The 21,269-nt window shown below is 39.7% G+C and overlaps 1 protein-coding gene and 2 non-coding genes across 3 annotated transcripts in view; 2 read left to right on the forward strand and 1 right to left on the reverse strand.

Annotated features, from left to right (window-relative positions):
* LOC128889207 (mannosyl-oligosaccharide 1,2-alpha-mannosidase IA) overlaps nucleotides 1-21,269 on the forward strand; it is a 546,492-nt gene that overhangs the window by 169,358 nt on the left and 355,865 nt on the right. The window lies entirely within an intron of this gene.
* Nucleotides 6,527-6,600, forward strand: Trnai-aau (transfer RNA isoleucine (anticodon AAU)). Its single transcript has one exon. It is a non-coding gene; the product is annotated as a tRNA-Ile (tRNA).
* On the reverse strand, nucleotides 7,156-7,228 carry Trnar-acg (transfer RNA arginine (anticodon ACG)). The gene has a single exon. It is a non-coding gene; the product is annotated as a tRNA-Arg (tRNA).

The raw sequence follows: 21,269 nt of genomic DNA on the forward strand, positions 1-21,269 counted from the left end.
TTCTCAGCTTTCGAACGAGAACTTCTCCTAACGCGATCATTATGAGAAAATTTGCTTACCTAGCTTCTCCCGCGTCACGCGTAACGAAGCCTAGGATAGCGTAAGAGGATACCGTTCTCAGTTATTGTACGCATGTTCTGATATTGTTCTGAAGCGGCAAAGGAGTTTCAGCCGTTCCATTATCATGAACACGTAATCCCGTAAAGACTAACCCATTCTGAGCGGGAACGATGTCGGCGCAGTAGGAACTTCAGATTCCGGACTTGCTATCAGCCCATGAAAACGAAGTAGTTTCTAAACGATCCTGAAGGCACGCTCACGCCTCGTGAACCCATTATGTATACTAATTTTATGGAATACAAGGCACTCGAGTTGGCGTACTCGATGTTTACTGTTGGGCGAAACCCCCGAACGACGAAGGGTTGCGCTCTTCGAGTGCCGTTTAATGAAAACCTCCGCGACACGGTGCTTCGTGGCAAGGTGAATGTGACTTGAACCACACGTTTCGTTCGCGTGTGTTTTGGGTAAAATTTCTATAGTTTTTTTTATTAAATATTGACTCAGTTTGTAGCACAAACTTATGGGATGATCTAATACTTGTAATTTATATAATTGTTCAAAATACTTGGTTGGTATTACTTGATTCTTCACAACACATGTTTCTACAACAATTTCTCTTTTATTGGAAATATATTTTCTTTAAATTTGAAGAAATTATGTCTTTCTGAGTTTCAATATATTTATTTAGGAGTCCTAGTGTTCGTCCAAACGTAGTAATAAAAATATACTCGAATATGAATCTCATCGTAACCGACTCTCCAAACGTCCAATGTACGTAAATATCCTTTGCCATTCTTTGAGTATCCTATATACAATCCTGCAATTATTCACATACTTCTAAATGGGAGTCGAATCATACACATCACAAAATAAGCAACATTCAGCGTCAGTAGCTTTACGAAAGATCCACCCCCTGTCCAATTATCACCCACGAATTCGATACCCCTTTGCTAAATTAGAGACCCAGCTGACCTTTCGCAATTTTATCAGGACGAAAGTTTATCTGGAAAGACTCGAATATCCGCCTTTCCTCGTTCCTCCTCCTCCTCCTCCTCTCTCTAACGAGCTCTACCCTTTCCTTCCTCCACCTCTAAAAATTCTCTGTCGCGATGGAACTCCAGGGAGAAGGAGAGACAGAGGGACTAAAAAAAAAGTAGACAAATCGTGGCAGAACGACCAGGGGAAAGAGGGAAGGAACGATCTCCTCGCGTCGAAGAGCTCGAAACGAAAGAGGCTCGCGCGAAAGGCACTTAGAGTCGCTGATATTAGCATATAAACTAGAAAATGTTTTATCGTGCCCCACGAGGAACGACACGGTCTTTCGGCGCGCGGCGAAATATTTATTGGCCCTTAACGATCATTAGGCAAGCCTGAAAACAAATGGCCGCCCGTTCCGCGTGCGATCCCCTTTGATAGCGGCCAGGGTTCCGTTTGGTTCCTTCGTCGCACTGGGCATGTTCCACAGGTGCGTTTCGAAGCTTTCACGTCACCGCCGACTTCCAGTTTCGTTTTATTTTTTCTTTGGTTCCGCTCGAAACATTCGTTACTGTCGAACGCAGTCAGATTTTATGGACCTGGTCCTTGCGTTTCAATCGACGAAACGTATTGGTCGGATGAACGAAATGGAGATTCGAGCGATTTTAATTGCACTTTTAGCTTCTGCGAAGGAAATACATGGACAAAGACTCCGAGGGGTGAATGACCTTCGTGGAGACGAGATTGGAAACAGGTAGGGGTAGGAAAGGAAATAAAAGAGTCGAGAAATGAGGAAACTTCGAGATTTTCCTTAATGAAAATTTCACGGTGGAATTGAGTAAAAATTTGTATGCTTGTTATTATACTCGTGAAGGTATCACGTGAATTTTTTGGGGTGATTTAGTTTAGTGATGAAAGAGTCGTAGTTCACTCTACGATTCAAATTTTTATTTTTATTCAAAGAGTAATGGACGAACAGTTTATTTTCTATTCAATGTAGCTTATCAATAATCTGTGACAACGTTATAATTCCCAATAAAAAAAAGGCGTTTTATCCCAAGCTGTAAGCTCGTAAGTAAGTCTGATTTAAATTAAAATATTCCCGACAGAAGAAATACGCCAATGTCATACCTCTTGCGTCATTTAATAAGATTCCATGGTTACGTCCAACAGGTTTACCGGTCGCTTTTTGTTTCCCCTCGGTAAGTTCTTTCGAATGTATGCAGCAGCGGGGGCCCGCTGTCGCTCGAGCTTGATTGAAAACGATTTGGCCATGTAATTGAATTTCATTTTTACGCTCAGAGATCGGTTAATATCTTGACTTTTTCCTGGTATCGACTGGTTGGTCTGAATCGAAGCGAAAAATATGATTGATATCGAGTATTTCCCGTTGTTTTTATGGAGACGATGTAAAACTGCTGGCGAGGTTTTTACTTATATCACGGTCGCCATAAGGTTTCGAGGGCGTTATGCAAAAGACATTCATACTCGAAGCTTTGCTTTTATCGTCGTGGAATATTTGTCTATATTTTTACTTCTTTTTGTATTAGAATGTTTATTTTACCTAAACTTTATTATAGGAGATAGGGACATACTCATGTAATAGGCATCTTTGATTTGTTTATCTTGTTGTAAATATCGAATTCTTTACAGGGCTAGTTTTTATTGAGACACAGGGAGCAGTTTCATTATAACTCATAATCAGAGCAAAAGTAAAATTAATAACTTTATTTAAATTAGGGGACTCTAATATTTTCTTTCTATATTTCGAAAACTTGTCTACCTTTTGATTCAGTCACATCGATATCTAGTTATGTTTCATGTGCCTCTGCGCGGAATAAAAATGTTGACCAGCGATCGTAATAACGGCACAAAATTCACCGTCCATAGGGGTAGTTGTACGGATCGCTCGTGGATTACGTTTCGTTGTAAATTACGGCCGAATAAAATAGTTACTACTCTCGTTGAGATAAACAGAAACGTCAGGACCGCGTTTTTCTCCCCCCGCCGTGAAAACGCAATTCTTTATTCAACTCGTGCCACAGTTAGCGTTACTTTCGCGCACAATGTAGAATTATAAACTAAACCGCGAGGTAGCGGAGTCATAATTCACGAACAAGCGGTGCGTCGTGCAAAGAGCGCCGCAAAAAACTGGTTCTTTTGTGAGAAGCGCGTATATCTGTTCGCATAAATCTGTCGCTTAAGTGGAGTCTCTTATTTCAGTGTACGTTGTTCATACGCCACCATGTTCGTGTCATGGCTACGCAAATAAACTTTAAGTTCTTCCAAGAGGTGAAAGGGGGAGGGAGAGGGGGGAGGAATTATTTTCCACGACTCACTTCCCCCCCCCCCTCCCCCTGGGGAACGTTTAATCCGCGTATCGTCATTTGCGATAATTGAAGACTCGGTGCCCTCGTCGGAGTACGTTTCTCTCATTCTGAGAATAACAACAACAAAGAACCGATGAAATATTACACGGGAACGCTAATCTCCTTCGGGGCAATTAAATTACGTGAAATTAAATTTCAATGCAATGTTTCGGAGACTGAAATGTCCCTTTGCGATTAGCAGTGTGTATGTTTGCAGGCGTTAGCTTTTGGTGTTTTAATTCGTTTGAATAAATCTTGTACTTGTAAAACATTTCCTTACGCATGCATAATTGAAAGGAGGTTCTCTTAAGTCTCCAAATATAAAGAAGTAGTATTCTTTCTTTTGTATGACCTGCTCTTTCTCGAGATCTTTTAATGTCTATGTATATCATTGGCCAGTCAACATCAAATAGAGAACTACAATAATTACATTTTATCAATGTTTGATAGAGTATTCATTACCTTCGTAGAATGATTCGTTAATATCAAACACTGTGCCAGAAATGGGTACAGAGAGCAAGCACAGAGGACCATGCAATTATCGAGGCAATTCAATCGAGACTTTCAGTCACTATATGTACCCATAGTCTATGTACTCTTGTAATAGTCAGTGTTGCCAACGATCTGCTTTTGTGCAACACGGAAGGCACAGCACTGGTTGCTAACTGCCTAGCCCTTTCAGTTATCAACACAATGTAATTCACGAAGCTCAGTCGCGCAAGAGTCAAAGTTGCGTCTGTCGAACTTCCCTTGTACTTCCCTGAAACAATCCCAAACTATCTTCGCGTAACAGTTGGCGCAACTGACCTAGCACTCGTGGGAATTGCCACTGGTCGTCCTCTGCGATGACGCATGCGGAAGCCAAGTTGTTCGAATTGGAAAAATTGATTCGTTTCACTCGGTAGCGAAGTACTCGATGCTGTAAACAATTTGCGAACTCGAATCAAACTAAATTCATAGGTTAATAGATCCATAGACATATATAGGTTCATAGTCTCACAGATGGAGAGGACATTCGAGAGACTTAGGTTTAGAGATTCTTACATCCTTGGTGTTTTCAAAGAGTTCTGTTTTTTAAGAGTAATGTAACGTTTCTGTTAATTCCTTTCGTAGCTAAAGTTCATTTAGTTTTGGCTTAATTTTAACACTGTCAAGTGAAAAGTGTTCAATTGTTTGGTAATTTATTAATATAGGTATTTATTAATTTATTAATATTGTTTTGAGCAGACTGTTCAAGTGATTATATGGGCCAGTGCAAGTGTCACACAGCAAAGCTCTATAAGGCAGGATCTACTAGACATGCTTTACTGATGACCTCAACTAGCATATCCAGGACACCATTATTAGCATACAATACAATGGACCACAGTATAAACCTGTTCATCTACAATGTCCAAGCACTCGCTGGAAGTAACATGACCCCATTCAGGCTAACATCATGAAGCCAGCTGACTACCAAGTCGTAGAACCACCCTTATGTTCGGAACTCTCTTGGAAGCAAATTCTGTTCAAATCAAGGTGTCCGTATTATTTTATCTAAATGATAAACATTTCTATTAACACGTTCAAGTAAATCTTCATATTTATATTCATCTAATGTGTCTCTTCACGTTTCCTACCTAAGCCTACATAAGCCAGATGGTCCAAATCAAGGGTGTCCATGATAGTTCGTCTAATTCCTCTGGATCTCCATCGACGATTACAATGACAAGCGAATGTTTGTGTTTGGATTCGTCTAACGCGTCCACGGTGAAACTCCGCCGGTCATCCCCTGGCGCGACGCCAGGCATCTCGCGGCGTATTTTCAGGATCGTAACATAAAGCCAAAGATTTATGGCGGCGATGCGACCGGCTTGGCCGAATGTATGTTTTTCGACGTGGCCAAGACCGCCTTCGGGTCCTTGCGCGCCACCGAGCCGGAGATCGGCCATAAAATTCTGATCTACGGCTTGCACCTACTGAGGCTTTTCGCTTGCCTGTCATTTCTTCCAGCAGGAAAGTTTGGTGCGTGAAAGGCCCTCTCGAAGTCACGGGGCACCATGTCTGGATTTACGTTGTTGACCATCCTGGAAGCTGTGCGCAGAGTCTTGTCTTCGGAGCCATTAAAGGATACCGTGGCTCTTTTTTTCCTTTATTCGAATATCGTAATTGAAGATTGGAACGGGGGATGCAGCGAAAATTATGGGAGTGGGACTCGGTAATATTGCGTAGTGTTGCATTTTTAGGAGACATGAAAAAAGTAATCATCGAGCAAATGTTTCTTAAATTTATGGACTCGCTACTTTATGCTATCTTTAATGTCCTATTGATATCCATGTATACTAATGTTGTAATATTACTTCAGATTTGTCACGAGTGAAAAATAAATTTGAGTAAATAATTTGCAAATGAGAGGCAGTTTGTTTCTACCTGTTATGTACTGGTAGCTATATCAAATCTCTACCTCTCACTTCTAGACGCTCTAATCTTGTTACCTAAGCCAGTGTTTCGCAGTTCTGTTTATAATGTAGTGGAGTAGTACATCATCTATTGATTAGGCTTTCTCATTTCTAAACGAAGAATAGTAGAATATATTAATAGAATTTATATAAAAATACAGTGCATTTTAATAACTCGAAAAATGAATCGAATCTTTTCATGTAAATGGTATTATTTGTTCAATCTATTAGAATTTTTATTAAAACTTTTTTGATGGTTCATTAAGAAACTATTATACAATTTGACTCGTGTTGTTATAAGATTGAGAAGCTCTGACTGAAACTATCCACTCATGCTATCTTTTCATGATTAGTTATCTTATTCACTAATGGATGAGACATGTTATTGTAATTGAAACGTTTCTAGTAAGTTAGATAATAAAAATTATAAAATTTAGCAATACATTGCAATTATATATTTTTAGCTAAAGTTTGTGTAAATTTTACGATTATAATTTATTTCTCTCAAGTGAAGTCTTTTATTATTTTATGTATAAATACCGACTCTTCGTTCATTCGTGAATCCACGCATTTATGAAGATTGGATTAAAGAAACTATTTAATTAATTACAAACTTAATTATGACAAGAAATTGTGTCACCACATTTGGTTCTTATTCTCAATGTTGGTCAGTTTCTTCAACTCGGCCCATTAGCTCAGTTGGTTAGAGCGTCGTGCTAATAACGCGAAGGTCGCGGGTTCGATCCCCCCATGGGCCAGTTTTTTTTTCACATCGAATATTTCCCAATCAGTTTTACATGCCTATTATTATACAATTTTCGATGAAAAACATCAATTTTTTATTTTTCACCTGGAAACGTCAATAAATTCCATAAAATCTCTCGCGTTTAATGGAAAAAATTCAACTACTCCAATTTGTTTCCATCGCAAAGTATTTTCCAATACATCGTAAATACCAGTTTGTAACACAATTAAACAGTTCGAACGCAATTTCTCTCGTGTTTAAATAAAATCTACTTTAAATATATATTTATAATTACCTGCAATAAATACGTAAAATAAATAAATAAATTCACGTAATATTTCTTATTTCATAACAGTGCTTCAATTGCACCATTTCAGATCAGATTTATAAACAGCATTCCTGCTGAAACTCTCCTCTTCGGCATAAGTTTACCATGCTCAACTTATATGAACCCTCACGCAATTGTAATTAATAGATATTCTTCAACAGAAACCATTTCACACAAAATTCTATAAGGAACGAATTTACATCTGCTTAAAACAATTTTAAAAAGCTAAAAAAAAGATTTCGATCCTGCCAGGATTCGAACCTGGAATCTTCTGATCCGTAGTCAGACGCGTTATCCGTTGCGCCACAGGACCACGTACTTCTCGTTTCCGCAGTTTCCAACTTCGTGATCCTCACTCGTGAACTTCTTGGTGATACAAAACTTTCTTGGAACGTTTCGCGCCAAAGATCTGAAAATACGGCTCGGTAAACTGCGAAATAAGCATAATAACGCAGCACTTTTCAGCCCCCAGGAAAATTTAACGACTGGGTATCAAATTTTACCGTCTGGAGCATAGCATCTTAGCATAAGGCGTGAACTTTCCATGTCGAAGATTGTTATTCCATTTGGTGCTATTAACTCAGTCTGGATCGTGAGTTACCAACGCCGTGAAACAAATTTCAATTTTTATTTCGTATTGCGGGTGTATTTTATGTTTTATCTTAGCGCGGATCAGTTTGTTTTAGAGTTTGCTTAACAATCCATGAATGTTACAATTAAATTTACTAAATTGCCATAGGAAGAGAATTCAGATTTCTCGAGGTGCTACTCTATACGTGAAAATTTAACCTACCAGGATAAGTAAAGAATAATCTACTAAACCCCCATACAAAAAAAACATTGCAAGATAATAAAATACAATCATTCATAGCTATCAATTAAAAACAAATGTCATTTACAAACAATTACAGTTCACTTTTCGTAAAATCTGTTCGCATAGCAAGTTAGTAAATTCAATTATATCATCTATTTATTCTGACCATCCTCCTGAAAGAATGAGTGAGGTTCACTATTCATCCTCATCATTCCTCCGAGCAACCCGTGATTTTATGCGTCCCGTACAGAAACAGTGGCACGAGTTTCCCATCCTCGTAAAAACGTCCCCGCGCAAGAAAACAATGCGCGCAGGGAGGCGTTGAATCCGAAGGGTTATCGATTGAAAGCATCACTTGAAAACTGGTGGCGCTAACGCACTGGCGCCACAGTCTGGCTCAATTAGCTGGAATTCCTCGAACGGGGTAACGAGTAATTGGGTATTTACGAGCTTCGCGATTCCGAGCGACCACCCGGCGCGAATATTACACTTAAAAGCTGTCGCCGATGAAACGGGGCCCTCCACACTTCCTCTTTCGTACCCGTTTCCACCTCTTTTCCAAGCTTCCGCTGGCATGCGGTCGGGCATCGCGCGATCGGGCGCCGTAGAATATTTTAAGGTTCATTAAAAGCGCAATAATGAAGTCTCGACCGGTCCTCGAATAACTTCCGGCTGGTTCGTCGTTCAAACGGAACGGTTCCCTCCGTTTCACCCTCCCCGCTTCTTTCCAACCGTCTACGTACTTTCAGCGTCCTCGAAACTTTGCTCGCAAAGTCTTTCGGCCCTGGCGACTGGGCGAAATTAAAGCCGAAGTTTCGGGGAAAAAATCCTGAGCCCGTTTGCCAAGTGGTACTTTCCTTCTTAGCGAGAACAAAAATATCTGGGCTTTTCGGAGCAGAGTCTTCTGGGATAATCAGCTCGTCCTATGTTATTTACCTCGGAGTGAAGAAATTGAGGAATCTTCACGGGTTTGTAAGCTGACAGAGATGTGCTTGGATGGTGTAAATCAGAATTCATTGATGGTAGAGTGCAACGTCCGCAGTCTTTTGCTTTTATCTCGGTAACAATCGATTCTATCGAAATTGTGGATCCTGTCGAAAATCAAGCTCGTTCAATTCTGTATCAAAAAAGTCAAATACACTTGTTCTCTATATCTAATGGCTTCGTCGTAATTCAAATTAAAAGATAATAAACAAGTCTTCATGAAAGTTCTTGAGCATTGTCAACGACGTTTTCTCTTGTTTTAGCTCTATGTTAGGTCTTCATTTTTCTCGTGATAGCTAAAATAAAAATACCAAGGGTCTGATGAGTCTCCATGCCGAAACATTAAATGCAGAACTATGGTTAATCTATCCCCATCCAGTCAAACTAGAAGAACTTGTTTTGTTCGTCATTCGATTCCACGAGAAAAATCCTGAAAGCCCACCTTTTATTTCAAATCTTCTGCTTCGTTAGAACATTTACTCTCAAATATTTTCTTTCTCCTCTTCCCCCGGAGGAAAAACCCCTATTTATTTTGGGACAGCAACTCGAAGATATCGACAGACTGTTTTCATGGTATTCCTACCTCAAAAAAGAACCATAAATGCGTCACTCACTTCTACGTTAATAAAGAGGCCAAAGATCGATCTCATCCCGCGGAAGCGAACAATCGCTTCTGGCTCAGATTCCCGATTCGACTCGAACTCGCCTCGGACCTGCCCGTCCAATTAGAGGGTAGGAAAAGCAGCCGTGCGATAAGCTGTGGCAGGAATCAAGCCGAATCGAGGGCGGTGTATCGATTTCGATGCATGCGCGCGAGCAAAACGCGCTGCAGCCCGTAACCCCATTAAACTTTTACGATTTAAGTTTCCGTCAACGTCGAAGCGTACCAGAAGCCATCCGCCACCGATAGCGAGATACGTCGATCCCGGCATCGAATAAAAACAACCCGTTCCCGTGTGCCCATTCGTGGTCTGGCCACGGCGAACGATGAAGTCGACTGGCAGTCACGCATTGGACGTTATTCGTGTCGTGGATCTTAATCTCCCGTTGGTCCTCAATTCTTTTTTTTTCCTTTTCATTGCTTGGAAGAAGAAATATGCCTCGCGTGCCGCGAGTTAATTGAGGGGTATAATAAATGTAATCGAATTAAAACATTACTACCGTAATGGGATGGTCGTAAACAGCGATACCGGAGTGTAGACGTTAAAGTTTATTATGAAATTAGTTAGAAGGGGGCAAATTGGAATATAAATTAATAGACAATGTATTGTTACGGTATACTCTGATGATTTTATAGTGAAACAGGGTGGGGGAAGCTTCTAGTTTATATAGAAGAAAGAAAAATTGAATTTCTTTAACATTGTCTTATTGGTAGTTACTTAGAGTCACGCTATGGAATTTTAACTTTTGCCCTTCCACTTTGCATCAATAATTGCAATTTTCCAATATACGTCTTTATTAAGTTTTAGTAACAGGGACTCTTCATTTTAACTAATCTCAAATTTCGATCATTAGTGAAATGCCTTTTTTTCTAATTGTGATCACCAAACCTGAATTCTGTCCAGAGACTTCACCTTACCAGCTTAGATGGTATCGTCGCGTACAAATGTTCGCTTATGTCCTCCCTGTGTACGCCCGGCGATAAGGGAAGTTTGATCGTGTAGCTTTACATTTGACGTGATTGATGGTTTCGGTCAATCGTATCGATATAGGTTTGATGGCCAGCGATGTTTACGAAGATACCTTAATGGACGTTTCCTAGAAAAGGGAATTAGACGGGGTAATTTCGTGATATGGCCGTTTAACACAAATCGATTAACTCGACTTTTTGAAATATCTTAAATTTAAGAGTCAAAGCACTTTGTATAGTCAAAACTTTTTACATTTATAATAACTTAAAAAAGGGAATTTTAAAAAACTTTTGTGTTTTATGAAGTTAATCGACTTGTACAATGAACTCATATGGCACTACAGGTTTGTCTAGGGTCAATGAAAAATTGAGTATTTTTCATTCGCCGTTTTGAATTTCAGGTATTCTATTTAAATTCTTCCAGTCTCAGCCCTTGATGCAGACTTCCATCGATGATTATACTTAATAGACAAGCGCGTCTCTGCTACTGTGAACCAAGAAGATGACGAGTAATTCTATTGTCTTACTAAGCGATCAAACTTTTGAAACTCTTGCTGCAGCGTTACCAAAGTCAGTCATCCCTCGTCGTTGTTTGTGGACCCTTCGCGCCTCTTCCATAATTTACCCTCCTCGAACGAGACACGTAATCGTAGTTCCGCTTGTGTTTGGCTTATACAGTTCAGAGTTTACGACGGGAGCAACTCGTGAAGTCTTTACAAGCTGGGGAACCCCCGTGAGCAGCAACTGTCGAACGCGAGTACATCTTCATCGAATCACTCCCTGAATCGGCCATTCTTGCAACTCCTTCGAAGACTTCCCAGGAATCCTGCGTATGATTGCAAAATTTTTGTTGAATTTTGGAGAAGGAAAAAAGAAAAATAATATATACGATATACATAACCGAAATTAAATGTAAAATCCCATTAAATTTGATGTAAAGTTCCCATTCAATTTCAAAGCCGTCAGAATCATCGAGGTACGTTTGGTGTCTCGTTTAAATAAATAAATTCCATCCATCTCGCTCTCCTCAATTTTTCCCTCGGGTTTTCCTCGCTACCCGCTGGAACGAGATTCTCTTTTCGAAACTGCTATTACTGTTCGGTTTAACGTCAATATTTACCATCTTTCAGGATCCCTATTTCCCTATGTCCTCGTAGGAACGCGTTCCCGTATGAATCGCGAATCCATTCCACGATGAGCGCCGTTTTTCGCGTAGAAGATGCGTTACATTCATACTTACGCTTTATGTAAATCATGAACCGCATCCGTCTGATGCGAGCGAGTGTTTCCCGTCCGCAGAAACGTGTTCCAACATCTACTTGCTTGTGACCGTTAGAGTCGCAGCTGGAATATCGATGAATTCCAGGGAAAGCATCTGTGAAACCAATCGACGCGTCATTTAATATCATCCCTCTTTCATATCCCTTAAAGAACCCAATATCATTTTAACATTCTTCTATTTTTATCTCAAAGACTGAATTTCCTCTTCTGCTTTGTTTTATATGACATTGAATTTTGTTATTTTTAGTATCGATTCTTTAATCGATGATAACCTTTACTACAAATACTAAACACTGAACAATAAATCAAATCAGGTCCAATAGCCTGATCTTTCCACTCCGTTACACCAAAACACGAGGTCTTCGAAAGGTGGAAAACAAGAGCTGTTTCAGATCAAATAATGAGCAGCAGCAGTTAGCCTTAATCTCTTCGGAAAATCTCGTCACATCTTGGGGGGAGGGGGGGAGGGGGAGGAAATAAGATTTGGTCGGGTAAATGCTCGCAAGTGGCAGCGTACGTGTTCGAACTTCTTCGAACGTTTCGTACCCACGAATAGAAATCGAATTCAAGACACGGTGCAACGTAATCCCGAAGAAAGGACGCGCGCAGCTGTCGAGCAAACAGAAACGGCAGTCTGGCTGCAGTTTCCGAAGTGGTCTTCCTTGAAAGCACCGTGGTGTACATGTCCGTGTACACGAAAGAATGTTCAAACGAGAATATCTTTACGGTTTCCCACGATGAACCGCGGAATTGATTCTTTCCTTCCTGAAAGAATTCGACGTTTCGTGCATCGCGACGAAACGAATAACGCGATCGTGATTTTGGATTGTCAGTGTACTCTATGCCATGGGGATGCAAATTAAATTGCATTTGTACAGTTTCTCATACATCTTTAAGATGCCTAGAATTATTTATGGGATATTGGAATGACATGAGGCGTAAATATCGAAACGTTCAAATTATATTACATTAGTTAGGGGTAATGAAAGTCCCTTAGCTTATATTCTAGTCAGATATATTCATATTTAGTGTGCTTATTATTAAATTTTGAAAAATAGTAGGTAAACCTTACGAAAATGAAAGAGTATGGGTGAGTTTGAAATTGGACATTTGATGCTTTCAGTGTTGGTTAGAAAAATGTAAGAACTTGAAATTGAAGTTGACCCCAAAGAAACCGTTCAGGAATAAGCTACAAAGCTCGAAACTTCATGGTACACGATACAACGATGTTCGAAACAACTGGACAATATCTACGATCGTTTGAGTTAACAGAACAATTTCAACCTGCAAAACTTATCATCGATGAATATCGACGACGAATGTTTAAACGATAATCGTTCCTTTCGTGGGCTCTTCCCAGCCTCAGAGCGTGGATTTTGGCAAAATTCTATATTCTATTCCCTCCGTTCCGCATTAGTAACACGCATGAGAAATTTAATATGGACTATAATATCCAAAATGAATATCCAGCCCGTAATATCGCACCGAAGCTTTCGAATATACTATTTTCGTCTCGCTTTGATGCCACGGTGGAACCACTCGCAGACTCTCGACGTGAAATTGGACGAGCAGCGTGACGCAGTACTAAATTAGCGCTCCAATTTCACGCAGGGAGTCGCTTCGCGAAATTTCAATTCGTCGGGATGTTTTTATTATGGAGCAGTGGGTACTTTCGATGGGGGAATGATTGAATGATACCTTAAGTATAAATTTGGAAATGTCAATCACAGATTTATCGAGCAAGAACTGTTCAGGATCCACGTGTTGTTTTTGGAATTCTGAGTCAGACTTTCACGTAAGATTCACGCATTTCTAAGATGAGAAACAAATTTTTAAGGAAGCAGTCGCAGCCTGAGCAGAAACTGTCGTGATTCACGTGTTATTCGTGGATTTCTGAGTCATGTTTCCACATGAAATTCACAAGAGAAGAAAGTCTGAATTAAAAGTCGAGGCTTGTTCATGGATTTGTGATTTTATATATGATGTTATAGAATGTGATATATGGAATTTTAATAGATTTTATGTATGATAAAATATAACAGAAAAATGATATATAATTAGAATTGTACACTATATCACTCCAATGTAAGGAATTTTATTTTGATTTAAATACTAGAGTCTGATTTAACAATACAAAGAATTTTCTCACGTTTTATGTATAAAAGAGTACCATAAAGGAATCATATTTTATATATTATAAATCATGACGAAGATATTTACATAATACTACTGTAATATAATATAACAAGAATTATATTTCATTCGAATATCAAATTCGACAGCAATAATACAAGAAACGTTATCACGCGTCGTTTAGGATGAAGTATGATCCCACAAAGAACCTCCCGCGCCCCCGTACCAATTATAAACAGGGACGATCATTATTTTGGGCGATCGGATTTCGGACCATGATTCGAAGTTTCGCCCCAGGAAATCGGGCGGTCTCTTTTGCCCGCATTATTACGAAAAACGAGCGTCGAGTCGAGCCAAACGGGGACGCCGAGCAGCGTCGAAACGACTTGTCGAACATTTCGGTGAAATTCGCCGCGCGAATTAATTCGTTCTCGTTTACACGCTATTTCGGCGCGGAGATAGCGCGTCGCGTGGAACATTTGTTCGCGACCGCTTCATTTTCTCTGGTTTTGAAATAAAGTGATTCATCGTCGCGCGCGAGAGAGCCGCGGTCCCCTCGATATTTATTGGTCGCGTGTACCCATTATTATCGGCGAGCAGCGCAAGGGATGAAGGGTGGGGTGGGGTGGGGAGGGGGGGTCGCAAATTTGTTTAACGCGACGAACGGACCGGTAGTTTTCGTCGTGCTTTGCTCGTTGACGAGCGACCAGCCACGTTTGGCAAATCCGACAGGATAATTTTTTGGGCGGGGTAGTGATTTCGATGCTCGTTGGATATTTCTTTGGGATATCAGTGTTTATCCAAGGCAATTATCATGTCAGTATATTATCGTGAGGGAAATTGTATTTGTTTAGACCTTTATTTACTTATTAAGAGAGTGGATTTATTATTAAATACCATATGTGGATGATATTGGCGTGGATTGATAATGAGAGTTTATTGTAGGAATGCCTGAGGAGTTAAGAAGAAATTATTCTGTGTAAAGAACTGTTATAGTATTATGAAATATGAATTATGAAGAAATATTGAAGGAATCAAGTAAAATTTAAATAGAAGAATAGGGGAATAATTATATGTCAGTAGTAATGTTGAAGTAATAGTAACGATATACTGATATTGTCAAAATAATATTGGAATAGTAACATTCCAATAATAATATTCGAATACCGATATTGGACTTATGAAATTCGAACAATGATATTCCAGAAATAGTATTGGAAAAATATTATTGGAATAGCAATATGCCAGTAATAATATTCGGATAATAATATTCCAATAGTACTGTTGCAGTAATTACACTTGAAGATTATTCCCATAAAACACACAAATATTAAGTTATACTAATGGTGGAACCCAAGCCACTCCCAGAAAACGAATAGCTGCACCTCTAGGCTGAATTCTCACTCCGCTGATCGCATTCCGTCATCTGCCCTCGCGGTGAACGATACGCGTGTGTATACACGGTCTGAAAACGAGGCTCGTCGTGCCGTGGGATCGTTTGAGAGGTCAACTGGCCGGTTCCATCGGTGCCCATCGGCTCTGGCTGGAAGCCGACTGGTCGCAAATTGCGCCCAAGAGAATGTACGATCGTGGCCGGTGCGTATACTCGCGCAGGAACCGAAGTCGCAGTCGCGACAACAAATAAGGAATGAAAAATATAGCCCTTGGCGCCCGTACAATGGCGATATTTATAAACGCACGCTGAATCCTTCCATCCCCCGATCTTTCTCACTTTTTCACCGTGTTCCTTTTATCCCTCCACATCGTCGTCTCTCTCCCACTTGCGCACACCGCCATGCGTACCGTTCTCCCGCCTTTCGTTTCGTCCTTTCTCCTTCCATTTTGGTCTTCTTTTTTTTCTCGCTCCGCTTGCCCCCATCGCTTCGATCGTCTCTGACAAATTCCCAGACGGAAGACACACGCCTAAAAGGATCGACTTCATAAATTCTCGGCCTCGGTAAACCACCGAACGGACCTCCTTCGTGGATTTATTCGAGCCTCGCGCTGCAGGACTTTGGGTCAGGCGGAAATTTTCGAACGACGACGGTACGCGTATCTGGATAAAAATCTACGATGACGAATGAAAGACGAATGACGTTTCGCTTGGCATGGAGTGGGTGAGACACTCTCTTCAACTCTAGATACTTCTAAATGACTCTTCTAGGAAGGTGTCTGCAAAGAGCAACATCGCTGACACTGTACGAAAGAGATACTAGATTTTTCAACCCTCTTAGTATTCAAAATTTTACCAAATAACCTGACATTTCTTTTAAAACGCAAGATCTATGGCCCGTAGATAAGTGGCAAACATTTTTAATTCTCCTCCAAACTTTTCAATAAATAGAATTCCAGAAGACTCCTGGGAAAACTCGCCATTCTTCGAGTTATATTTTCTACTCGAGTCCCTCGCCAGATTTCTCCAGATTCTCCAGATTCACCGGTCGGGGTGGGATCACCTGCACGAGAAAAAACGATTATGCACGCCACACGCGGCCATTTTAATTCTGTCGCGCGACACAGAGAGCCATATAGGCCGTGGTGTCGCGCAGCTTGTGTCCCGCGGATTCGTCCGACCGCCATAAATAATAACGAGGGCCTTTATTGGCGACAATATTTCACGAGCGATCGGCCACGGTGGCCAGGAACCACGGATCGGTCATTAGACGCCACGAGAGAACGTTTTCGAAGCGGACGCCGCGGGAGTCGTGTGTAAAAAAAAAAGAGAGAGGGACGATCGGTGGTTTGAAATTTCCGAACGAATCTGGACAAATATCACCGACGACCGTGGCCAAGTCGATCGCGAGTTATGTGTAGTAAAAATAGTGAATCCATCACTGTTTGTGGCTGACGTCAAGCTTTTTATTGAAATACGTTGTAACTCATTGTAAAATTGAAAGAAGGGAGAGCTTTAAGTCATTGCTGGATTTTAATTTTTTAAAGAAGTATGTAGAACATCGAAGTTTATGATTTTTGATAATGTAAGCATAAAGGGGATGTAGAGTGAATTTATTTCAAAGTGGTGGAGTGATTTGGAGTTAATTTACGTGGAGTACAACATATTTTAATTTCAGCAAAACTCATGGGATACTTTTAACACCACGAACTATTCCAATACAGAAAACGAATTGCCTAGATTGCAAGAATTATACAGTGCTATATTTCCAGTTTATAATTTTTTTTCTAATATAGTGTGAAATTTGAAAATTGAATTACATCACTAATATATGAATTAGGCTCCTTCTCATTGCCTCGATTATTGCATACACGTGTAATACCATTATTCTGCAATAATCGAGGCGCACAAATTAGTAGAACAATGAGAATTCCAAAAAGACTATTGCCATCGACTTTAGACTGAAAGAACTACTTGCACCTATCGGAGGATGGGTTCCATCGTTTGCGTTCTCATTCTTCCGCACTAGAAAAAGCGCTCCTCATATTTCGCGGTCAGCACGGGTCGCGATGAACACGGAGCCATCCCGATGATTCACGGTCATGACTCGCTTTACTACCACGGAACCGGTAAGGGTTCTCGTAAACGGAAAGGTCTTCGAAGCCGAAGTAGCGACCAAGAGAAAGCAAAAAATGACGTTCTGCAATGGGAGACATATCCGTACCGAAACTAAATTTATCGAAACATCAATAACGAGAGTGCATGCAAATTGATTGTAAAAGAGAGAAAATATTCTAGTATTCTAATCGAAACCACAGTTACTTTTCATCACTAACCCAATTTTTTTCTTTTTGTTCTAGGTAAGCCACGAAAACGTAACATAGACGACTACTACAGGTTTCCAAGGAAGTTCATCGTCACAGGTATTCATTATGGTTGCTGATTGTTGGTAAAGAAGTGCTAGGTTAACTTGTAAATATGTTGGTTTCATTTAGTTTGCCTCGTAAGCTACTATTTCAAGTACAATATTTACCTCTCAGGAAACTTGCACTTTTTAAACATAGCTATAACATAAAAGGATACTCTATATACAGAGTGTCTTAGAAATCGTGGCCCAAGCTTTGTATATTCAAGTTTGATTTTATATACTCGCAAAAAAAGAATATCGTGGCAAAAATTATATTTGTAGTCAAATAAATGAAATTTGCTAGCTACAAATACTTTCATTAAACAAATTCTCAATGCTTCGAGCTTCGAGCGACATCAAAACTAATGAATTCAATATTTAGAATATTGAATATCGTATAGACTATTCTACAATGAAGAGTGCTACATTTTGCAAGAATCTAATTTAAATTCCAATTTCGCTGAACAAATATCGCGCACGTAGTTTTATCCTTCTTCATTCGAGATTTCGTACCCACCCAAGAATTTCGTCCCCATCCCTGGTAAACACTCACCGGCGAAGCAACGTTAAAAATTTCAAACGTTCCGGCCGGGATAACGAATTTACAACTCAATTACAACGCTCAACCCCGCGGACAGTGGCGAAAATGTAAACTTCCTCGCGTGCCATGGAATGAAAGATTCAACGACGGAAGTGGTCTGTAGAAGCACTCGCGCGAGTACTACCCAAAATGAAATGTAAACGCTGCTGGCGGCGGGGCGAATCGAAATCGTTTCGACGTTGAACGCGATTCATGGCGTTTGCGGTGTCGGCTTGTTGTTGGCCGCGAGATCGGACGCGATAATCAAAGGTAAACCCGACCGATGGCACCAAATCAGGATTTTGAAATTGCTCCGCTCTCGTGATACACACGCACAAGCACGGACACGACCGTGACGGTAGTGTGACGCGGACAAATGGTGCTTTTGCCAAATTACGTTATTTATCGCGTTTGCGTCGCTGTTCAAAGCGAAGTGCTGCATTACAAAGGCAGAGCGATTGACCGGGTGGGCAAGATCCTTGTCGAAAAATGCATTGCATTTTGATGTGATGTACGTAAAATTAGGGAGAGTTTGAGTCATCATTTCGCTGTTTCAGAATTTTTTTTAGAAAATGCAGAGTATTGAATTTTGTTATTTTTAGTTTGAATTTTTTGATACATGATGTAGTCTAGGTAAAATTGGAGTGACTTTAAGTCATCATTGTGCTGACTTCGAATTTGTTTAAGAAAAGAAATGACTATAGAAGAAGACGGCTATTCTATGTATAATTAATATTTTACTCGAATATTTACAATTTCCTTCAACAAAAACTATTAATTCGATTCGATCGAAAAATCCTACTTTCCTTCCTCATTAATTTGAAACAAACAAAACTGATTATCTCTACCAATTCACATTTAATTATTTTCCAGTCACATTGTAATTTGCACAAAAGACAATAACGTATTACGATTTTCATAAACGTAACAGGGATTGCATAATACTCATATGTACAATTAAACACAGCTTCGAATTCGTAATTAATTCAATTTGTTAAGAAAAACGAATTAACGGTGGAAATTTCTCAAACAGTGCAATTATTTCGCATTGTAATGCGGCGTGGAAAATGAATCAAAGCGTATCGCAATTACAGCGGAGTCTATTAAAATGTTATCGCGAAGCGCGCAAGTATTTCACCGCGTTGTTTAAATTTTCAAGGAAAAAACCGCACAAAGAACAGTCCCCGCGCTTCGCACAAACGAAATAATAATTAGTCAGGGTTGCAAAACTTGGGGCGGGGGTGATGGTTACATTAACGATTCGTAAAATGTATGAAAATGAAATTTCAATTAAAACGAATCGTAACCGGCGTTTGTCAACCGTTCAATTACTCGAGAATCCGTAAATTAAATTTGCTCCATTGCTTTCGTTTGAATTTCACAGCGGCACGGTCTCGGCCGCAATTATTATTTCTATAATTGTTCCAATAATTTCCAGATTATACGAATAATTATATGGGAATCCTCGCTACGTTAATTATCGCATTCCATTTCTTCTTCTTCTTTTTTTATTTGTACAAATGAAACGAAGGATTATATTCGCGCGCGTGTTGGTCGTAATAATAACTCGCAAGCTTTCCAAGTTGCGCGAAAATCTTCTAAATTCTGTTAATTAATTTCAACATTAATTTCGTTGAAACGGAACCAAAATGCTCCACGTACTTGTACTTCGCGCTAAAACGCCATTTAGTCATGCAAATTTACCGTGCTCACTGAAAACGAGCAACAAAGTGAAATATATTACTCTACGCGCAAAATCCTGTTTGTTAATAAACACTCGCTACCATCCCTCGGGGGAAATGAAACTGTGCAAAAATATAATTTCACTTTTTGTTGAATCATTTCTGTTTACTCTATTAAATTCATCAGGTCGGTTTGGATATGTATTTGTTCGTTTCATGATTTTACGAAATACGTTTTATTTAAAATTTGAAGACAGAGGAAATTAATATATATACTATATACTATATATATATACTATATTGTATTAAATGTTTGAATAATGACTCCGTACTGAGAGCTAGATCAACAAAAACAAATATATTGAATTTTAAGTAACTACTAAGAGTATCAAGCTTGCAATTGAGGTTGAAAATACATTTTCATGTGAACACATTTTACCACCATTTTTTAAATAGATTTTAAATCATTCGTAATTTTAATCTTAATTAAATGATAAGCAGGATTGGATTCGACCAGTAAGAAGCCTCTTACAAAACGTGATAAAGGAAGCAGTCGAACTAATATCCTCTTCCTTCCGCGTCCAATGAACCGTTTAATAATACAGGATAATTTAGCAACATCTCCAAAATATCAATACAAAATTTAAGAAAAAGTAGGGACCATTTAAAAATTTTTAAACTCCAATGTCGTCGTTCTTCGTGCCCCCACCCTTATCGAATTTCAGTGAATTAATGGTCGTCGATCGATTCGTCTCGAAGCAGGTCCGCGTTAAAGCATCGACTGCGCAGATAAATCTACATACTTCAGTGGCTTTGGTATACGAGCAACCAAAATGGTCGGCGATCCGAGACGAAGACGCGCACCGGTACGCGAAGTCACACGAAACGAAATTCACGCGTGTCGTAAATCATCGTTCGTCGATTCCTCGCAGCCGAGCGTCGTCGTCGAGCCAGCGTTCATTGCTTTTTGATGGCAATGAAAACACCCACGCCTATGTGGCCCCGTTTATGCTGGCGTAAAATTCATCGTGGATCGACTGGCGTCTGCACCACGTCCACATCGCGAAACCAGATTTGTCTTGGATGAATCCAGAAGACGTTGGGGGTGGATTTTTTGAAACTCTAATTTTGAATTATTTTTCTGCAAACAACTTTTTAGGGTGTATACTGTCATCTTGTGAAGAAACGAAAATTATTTGGTAAAATAATACTATTTGAATCTCGATATATACGATCTGAAAGTTACACGTGGCCCATAGAGGGTTAACCTAGTGGTCGTCTTAACGCTATAGATTTGTTTGTACAGTACAGTACAGTACAAAACAGTTGTGTTTTGTACAGTATGAAGTCTGCACTTATAGTGGAGTAAACTTTTCTAAAATTATAATCACTGAAGCTGAATTCCTTAACAAGAAATTTAGAATGATCTAGGCATCACGAAGAAAAGGGA

The sequence above is a fragment of the Hylaeus anthracinus genome, unplaced genomic scaffold (genome assembly GCF_026225885.1).
Source record: "Hylaeus anthracinus isolate JK02 unplaced genomic scaffold, UHH_iyHylAnth1.0_haploid 11997, whole genome shotgun sequence".
In the NCBI taxonomy this organism is placed as follows: domain Eukaryota; kingdom Metazoa; phylum Arthropoda; class Insecta; order Hymenoptera; family Colletidae; genus Hylaeus; species Hylaeus anthracinus.